The sequence below is a fragment of the Coenobita brevimanus genome, chromosome 68, assembly GCF_032717465.1.
Source record: "Coenobita brevimanus isolate Jiangsu-jjx chromosome 68, ASM3271746v2, whole genome shotgun sequence".
Classification (NCBI taxonomy): Eukaryota; Metazoa; Arthropoda; class Malacostraca; order Decapoda; family Coenobitidae; genus Coenobita; species Coenobita brevimanus.
The window spans coordinates 37,988,812-37,996,405 of record NC_137021.1 but is presented as its reverse complement, the minus strand read 5'-3'; positions in this window follow the sequence as shown (position 1 = coordinate 37,996,405).

The window sequence follows — 7,594 nt, the reverse complement described above, 5'->3', positions numbered from 1 at the left end:
ACAAGGATATGTTGTGAGAGAGGGAAGTACCATGTTGTGTGGTTAAGTGATTGAGAATTTAGTAGCTGAATGCTGGTGGGAGTCTGTGCTTTTATTTTGGCTAATCCTTCTGGGACTCAGCAGTCACATGACAGCCGGTGGTGTACTTTACTACCTGCAAGTCTCTTGTGGGAAACAGTAGTCACTTGATAATCAGCGGTGGGCTTAACTACCTGCTAATCCCTTCTGGGAGATAACAGTCACTTGAGAACTTGTGGTGGACTTATCTACCTGCGGGAGTTTAACCAACTTGTCAGCCGGTTAGCAAAAGTTAATCTAGTTTATGGAGGATTGGGAAGTCGCGTCGCATTCCTCATTTGATTTAGCAGGCAACCACGCATATTTCAGCAGATTTAGCAGGAGACCATTTGGTGTATTGCAGCGTACCATATCATGTGGTACTCTACAGGAGTAAAGAACTGGGGATGGAAATGCGACAGTACAGTAAAAAAAAATATCACGTGATGATTACTCTTCGTACTAAAATCCTCAAAATACAGTAAATATAAAAAAATCCTGTCTCTCTTCTTCTTTTCTTCATTGTCTTTGAGACTATGAAATGAATCCGTAGTAAATGGCTCTGGTGACTTTATGTGGCCAATCAAAGTAATTTGCATGGGTTCCTAGGGATTTACCACACTGATTTTCAAAAACAATGAAGAAAAAAGTAATGACGACAGAACTTTTGATACAAACTGTACATTACCGAAGCTCACTAAAATATCATGGTCAAAATCTGAGTTAACAATTATTTTCCTGACAAATTTATTAAACTTACGACAGAGTGAAAGATGAGTCCTGGGCAAATGTGGAAACGTGCATGGAAAAGTTTGAGGGCAGTGGAAGAGTGTTTTTGGTTGGACATATTAATAGAAAAGTAGGGAATGGAGTAGTTGGTGAGTGGGTTGTGCTTGCAGAAGTGTATGAGAATGGCAGTGCTCTAGAGGACATTTGTGCAGCGAGGGGGTTGTTGATGTCTAATATCCTCTTTAGGCACAAAATGAACCACAGGTATATGTGGTGAGTGATGAGAAGGATGGGAAGGCAATGATTGATTATGTGTATGTCGTTGAGAGAATTAGAAGATATGTGCTAGATGCAGGAGCATACTGAGGTTGGGGAAGTAGACTTTCTGACCATCACTTGATGGTGGTGAAAGTCACTGTACAAATGGAATGAATAAATAGGAGAGTAGGCAGGAAGGAAGAAGTAGTCCATATAAGGAGGGTAGGAAGATTGCAAGAGGATGAAAAAAAAAAGAAAGAAAGAACATAAGAGAAGTGGAGGAGCTATTGAATTAGTATGATTTGGGGCATGGGGGAGGTGGAAGGTCTGTGCAAGACAGTCACAGAAGAAATCTGTGCCGTATGTCTGCTGGAGTGTGGGCTGGAGAAAAGACGAAAGGAGGGTGCAAGGAACAGCATGGTAGAATGAAGAGGTGAGACAAGCTGTGGAACAAAAGAAGACAGCATACAGTGAGTGGATGGGAAGCACAGGTATGGAGGAAGTTGAAAGACGAAATAGAAAGTTACATAAGGAGAGGAAGAAGGAGGTGAAAAGATTAGTGAGAGAGAAAGAAGGGTGGATGAGGATTTGGAAAGAATTTGAGTGTAAGTGGAGGTAATTTAAGAACATGTTCTGGAAGGAGGTAAAAAGAGTTAGCGTGAAAAAGAAGGTAATAAGAGAGTGCAAGATAAAGATGGTAGACTGATAGTGGAGAAGGGGGAAAAAGTGAGCAGATGGAGAAAACTCTTTAAGGAACTGTTAAACATAGAAATTTAAAGTAATGCGAGTTTGAAGTGGATGTGGAATCGCTGGGAGAAGGAGGGGGAGATGAGAGGGGAGGAAGAGATCAATAGGACGGAAGTAGTGAAAGTAATTACGAAAGTTGAGATGGGGATCGCGCCAGGATTTGAGGTGTGTAGTGAAATGTTGAAGCATGGGGAAGAGATAATGTTAGAATGGATGTGGAAGATGTGCAGACTGGCCTGGGAGGAAGGTAGAGTCTCGGATGATTTGGAAGACTGGTACAAATATTCCCCTGTTCAAAGGAAAAGGGGGAAAAGAAATGTCTGGTAATCATAGTGGTATTTGTCTTCTTTCTGTAATAGGAAAAATATATGGTAGGATACTTATGAATGGGGTTAAGGAAGTAACTGAAGAATTAGTTGGAGTAAAAAGAGGTTTTAGGAAGGGAAGGGGCTGTGTAGATAAGATTTTCATTCTAAAGACTTTAGTGGAAAAGTTGCCAGTGCATAAAAAGAAGTAGTATGCGGCCTTCATGGATTTGGAGAAAGCATACGACATTGTGGATAGACAAGAAATGTAGAAGATAAATGGGAAACTGCTGAATGCCATGAAGAGTATGTAAGAGAACACAGGCTGCAGTGCGTGTGGATGGTGAACTGAGTGAATTTTTCTATCTGAAGGTTGGATTGAAATAGGGACGTGTCATGTTTCCATAGCTGTTCAATCTGTATGTATGGAGTTATAAACAGATCCAAGGTAGGTTAGGGGATGTTAGTGCAGCCCTAATGAGAGAAAACAGCTTTTGTGAACTTCCTGTTCTATTGTTTGCAGATGATACTATATTGTTAGGTGGAGATGTAGGAGAACTGGAAGGTTTAGTGTATGACTTTGAGAGAGTGTGTAAGAAACGGAATTTAAAGGTGAACGTAGGGAAGAGTAAAGTAATGGTCTTCGTGAGAAATTAAGTCACCAAATGCACAGTGAGGTTGAATGGTGAGGAAATGGAAAATGTGAGTGCACTTAAGTACTTGCGTAATGTGATCAGTAAGGATGGAAGTTTGGAGGATAAAATACTTGAAAGGATACAACAGGGAACAAAGGTTGCTGGTTCTTTGAAGACACTGATAAGAAATAGGGGAGAGAGCATGGAAGTTAAAAAGTCACTGCATGATAGTAGTGTGATACCAACTCTAGTATATGGAGGCGAAAATTGGGCATTGTTGTAAGGACACACGTCAAGAGTGAGTGCAGTGGAAACGAGTTTTCTGAGAGGAGCATGTGGAGTTACAAGAAGAGACAGACTGACAAATGATGAAGTGTAGGAGCTTTGTGGTGTGGATGTGTATGTGATAAAAAGGGTTAGGAGACATACACTGAAGTGTTGGCCTTGTGGAGAGGATGGAGAGCGAGTAACTAGGAGAGAGTACGTAAGCAAGGTGGATGGGGGGAGGGAGGAAGGGGCAGACCGAGGATGAAGCGGAGGGATGGAATCCAGAGGCATATGAGAGAAAGGGGTGTGAGCTGGGGAGGGCAACGAAATCGCGGGGGACAGGGCGACATGGAGCAATTTGTTTGTGACCATCCCTCACGGGATTAAAGTGTCTGACTATACATAGATAGATAAACAGACAGATTTCATGTAGTGAAAAGGTTAATGAAGGCTATACCTAAGACTTCCAGTTAGACAAACTTAAGGGTAAAATGCAAAATAGGTCAAAGAATTACAGGTCTTAAGACCTGTAGATTGCAAATCTTCTGGACGGCTTCCTGAATGCCTTGCAAGGAATGTCTCACCGTCAGCTGCTTGAATACAGTTGTGAACACCCGCAACAGAGACACATCAGCTTTGTTCTTTGGCCCGTCATGGTTGCTCATAACCGAACAATATCTGTTTGGTGTTAGGCTAAGTTGATTCCCAGATGTAACCAACAGCAGACAATAGGTGCGTCGAGAAAGCTAAAATTTCTCTCAGATTAAAGCAGAGTTTCGCACATCTGTACCTACTCCAGAAAAAAGATTAACCTGTAAGCACAAGTATTGGATTATTTCAGGCTGCCTAGAGTGCGTGCACTTTAGCTTGGCTCAGATTTTCGTCCTTTTGCAGCTTAGTTCATGTCGCTTAGTGGCAGGAAAAAAAAAATTGCTGCGATTCGCTATCCTTTCCATTGCACTATTCCATTTTCGCGACTGGCATCGTATTGCAGTATTAATTTTTTGTGACAGCTTTGATTTCAAGATTAAGGGGTGACAGATTTAGGCCAAAGTAAAGCGAACAGAGTATAGTTACACTCTGGGTATGGCTGGAGTGGCAACAAGCTAGCATAGCTCGGGGTGAATCATCATGTTATACCACGCCCTTCATACTCGCAGTCTAACTAACCAATCAGGGGTGATCAAGTACTTGTTTGTAGTGGGTAACTTTTGCTACGACTGGTGCATTTGGGTATTTTATTTAGGTTAACACCAAAAATAATTTTGTCACCTGAGGGTAATCCTAACAGAAGCTTCGAAAACTCTCTCGATTCAATTTTTTTTTTTTTCTGCTATTCTTAACAACTAGGAACGTATCTAGTTAACACCAGGCGATCTTGTTCGGTCGAACTGAATCATGGCAGTTAAAATGTCGTCAGTTTCAAGAGTTACCAACAATATATGATTTAGCGTACTTTATCAAGCCATATTCACACCTGTAGAGGAGAAGTTCCAACGGCAATTTTTCAACTAAGTACTGGATTCATGTGTGGAAATGGGTCATGGCAGCTGTAGCATTCCATCCCAGCTAACACCAGTAAGTTATATTAGCGGAGAGTAAGGCCCGTGTTCTCTTCCTTGGCGATTTATTTTTTGACATGACTGGTTAAAAGCCTTTGTATGTTATTTATGTAGAGTAATGTGATATTACATGGATTTATGTATTACGGGGGACGATAGCGGGTGTAATATACAAAACAAAGCACTTAAGAAAAGGTGATGAGGAGCTTTCGTACGCGATAAGACTAAGGGCCAGTCACAGAAGTCTGAATGTTAATGAAGGTACCACTTTTTCCATGATCAGACTTACTCTCTTACTCTACTTCACCTAACAGCAGACGACTTTGTTTTGCAGCATGAGTCGCTCCGAACCTAAATGTTAATACTAGTACCATTAATTCTCTCATGGTCTTGACAAGTTTAGTATTTTAATTAAACTAGGGCAGGACGATCTTCTTCTTGCTGAGAGTGAGTCATAGGAGCGTGAGGACGTTAACTGAGGGATTACAGTGACTTAATTGAAGAGTAACGAGTTAAACCATAGTCTTGCATTCAGTCCATCGTCTGGCACGAGGTAAGCAGAGACAGTACTTGGTAACATATTTTGAATTAAGAGTACTTATATGGCTATTAATGTAGGCTAAGAGGTAGTGGTCAACTGAACAGAGAAGAGGTATGTTGTTGAAAGGACGCTAGCTCGATCCCAGGGTGGGATTAGGAACAAGTAAATTATCTGGATCTCGTGAAAATTGGCTTAACCGATCTTCCACATTATCCACTATATTTTTCATACTCAAACTTGGCCGAGATTTTTTTTTCCTTTCGTAGCTTATTACGATCATGTAGGACAGTGGCAGAAAAAGACTGTGCTATGGCTCTACATCCTTTTCATGGTACTTCTTCGCGACTAGCACCATGCTCAAGTGTTGAACTATTGTAACAACTTAGCAATTAATATGGCGAGATGGCAGTTATAGTTAGAATAAAAAGGGTGTGGCTTGTCATAAAAATCACTTTCGCTTATGGCAACACTTCATATCGAATGAGATAACCTTAGCATGTTTTTAGTATGGACAGGGGACATTAGTGCCCAAACAGTGGCCTGTGTAGGATAGTGGCACGCAGGAGTACTACTGGCCATGAGAAACAAGGTAACAAGTTTATCACTGGTGTCGGAGTAGATGGATGGTTGAGTAAATCCTTTAGAGTAATCTATGGCAAAATAAAGAGTGTGTGATGGCCCAGTAGTAGTCTAATCGACATCTGAATGGGGATGTGATAGGTGAAAACCAGAGCGAGAGAAAATAGAATGACGAGAGTGGCAGATAAGGAAAAGATAGGATATATTTAGTCCATATGATAAGGTAATGCAGTGTTATATGATAACTCTCAACGGGGCTTTGCAGCATGGCTCAGAGTTCTGGGAAAGTGACCGTCGGCGCCTGAATATATGCATAGTGTATGTAAAGAGCGAAGCAGTGGACGATGAAAGAGATGATTCAGTGTTGCTGAACGGAGAACCGTGTAAAACAATACAAACGGAAGACGTACTTTTATTTCATATTGCTGTCTGCAAACAATTATATTCAATTTAGGGGACAATTTCCATATAAAGGGAGGTAGATAGCCTACGTTTCCTTTACTCGTTCAGTGCAATAGCTCTTGCCTGACTGAAATGACTGGTCTACAGAGAGCAAAAATAAACCATCACAATGTCAGAGGAATGGGGAGGGGAGGGTTAAGTTCCTCAGTGCATTAATAGAAAAGAGAGGGAACAACGAATAGGATATTAAGGGTAGAGGAGCAGAGGAAGAAAGAGTGGCTAGTTCTATGAAAACTTTGCTTGTGGAACAGGAAACTGAATACAGAGGATATGGGGAGAGTAATTAAGGATTAGTTCCCACATCTACTTCTTGATTCCGGTGACGTATTCCTAAGTTAAGTTGTGCTACCTCTTGACAAATTCACCCAGGTTGCAGGGCCGGATCCAGGACTTTGGAAACAAGAACGGTTTGGGTAATTCTAGAGTGGTCACTTCAAGCATTCTTACATATTAACTAATTCCTAAATGTTGATATCCAAATAGCTCTTCTTATGTACATGATTCCATGATGTCTGTGTAAAATATTTATTGCACATGTAAAGGTATACAATTTTATTACACATAATCACTGGTCTGCCGAATATAATGGGACGGGAGAGTACCCCACCACGCCCCCCGACCTTAAATCCGTGCCAGGGTTAAGAGAGAATCTCTTAATCATCGATAGTGTGTATATGGCCTTCATTAATCCATTCATTTCGTGAGGTCGCTCCAAAGTTGTATAATAACGACTGGTAGGAGCAAGAATTAAATAAAAAAGTACAGCCATGTGCAAAATTTCGCCGATAATTCTCTGCCGCCTGTGGTCAGAATGTATTACATGAACTATTTTTATGTGATAGCAATATAAAGCTTGCGACAAAGAAGTATGTAAAGGAGGGATATTCTCTGTCGTTGGGGTGGTGTCGGCGAACTTTTGCTCATGACCGCATATTATAAGAATTAAGAGGTCAGTATGAATGTGCGAAATAGTATAATGACCTAAGTATAAGAAATCAGTTAGGAACTACTGTAGAGCAGTGAAAGTGGGAATGCCGGGGAATATTTACTGAGTGTGTAGAGCTGGCAGGATTAGATATACTGTATTTTGAAATAACTGTGGATTAGTTTCCTGAATCCGGTGATACGGTTTTTAGTTCATTCCTTCAATCTCCATATGATTTTATTCAGCTTGGGGATGGGATATTTAAGGCCCTGGTATATCCCTTCACTCATACAGATCCCTTCTAAGTTGACATATAGACTGGCAATAGAAAATAAAATATATATGTGTCGAGAGATATAAAAAGTTAACATGGTCTGTTGATCAAATGGTAGAAAAATGCTTAATAATATGGAGAAAGAGGAAGGAAGTGGCTTGTTAAAATGAACTAATGGGGCTGGAGATAGAGACATGGATGAGAAATATCGAGATTAATAACTGGCAAATGAAATGTGAGAAAACAAGGTAGG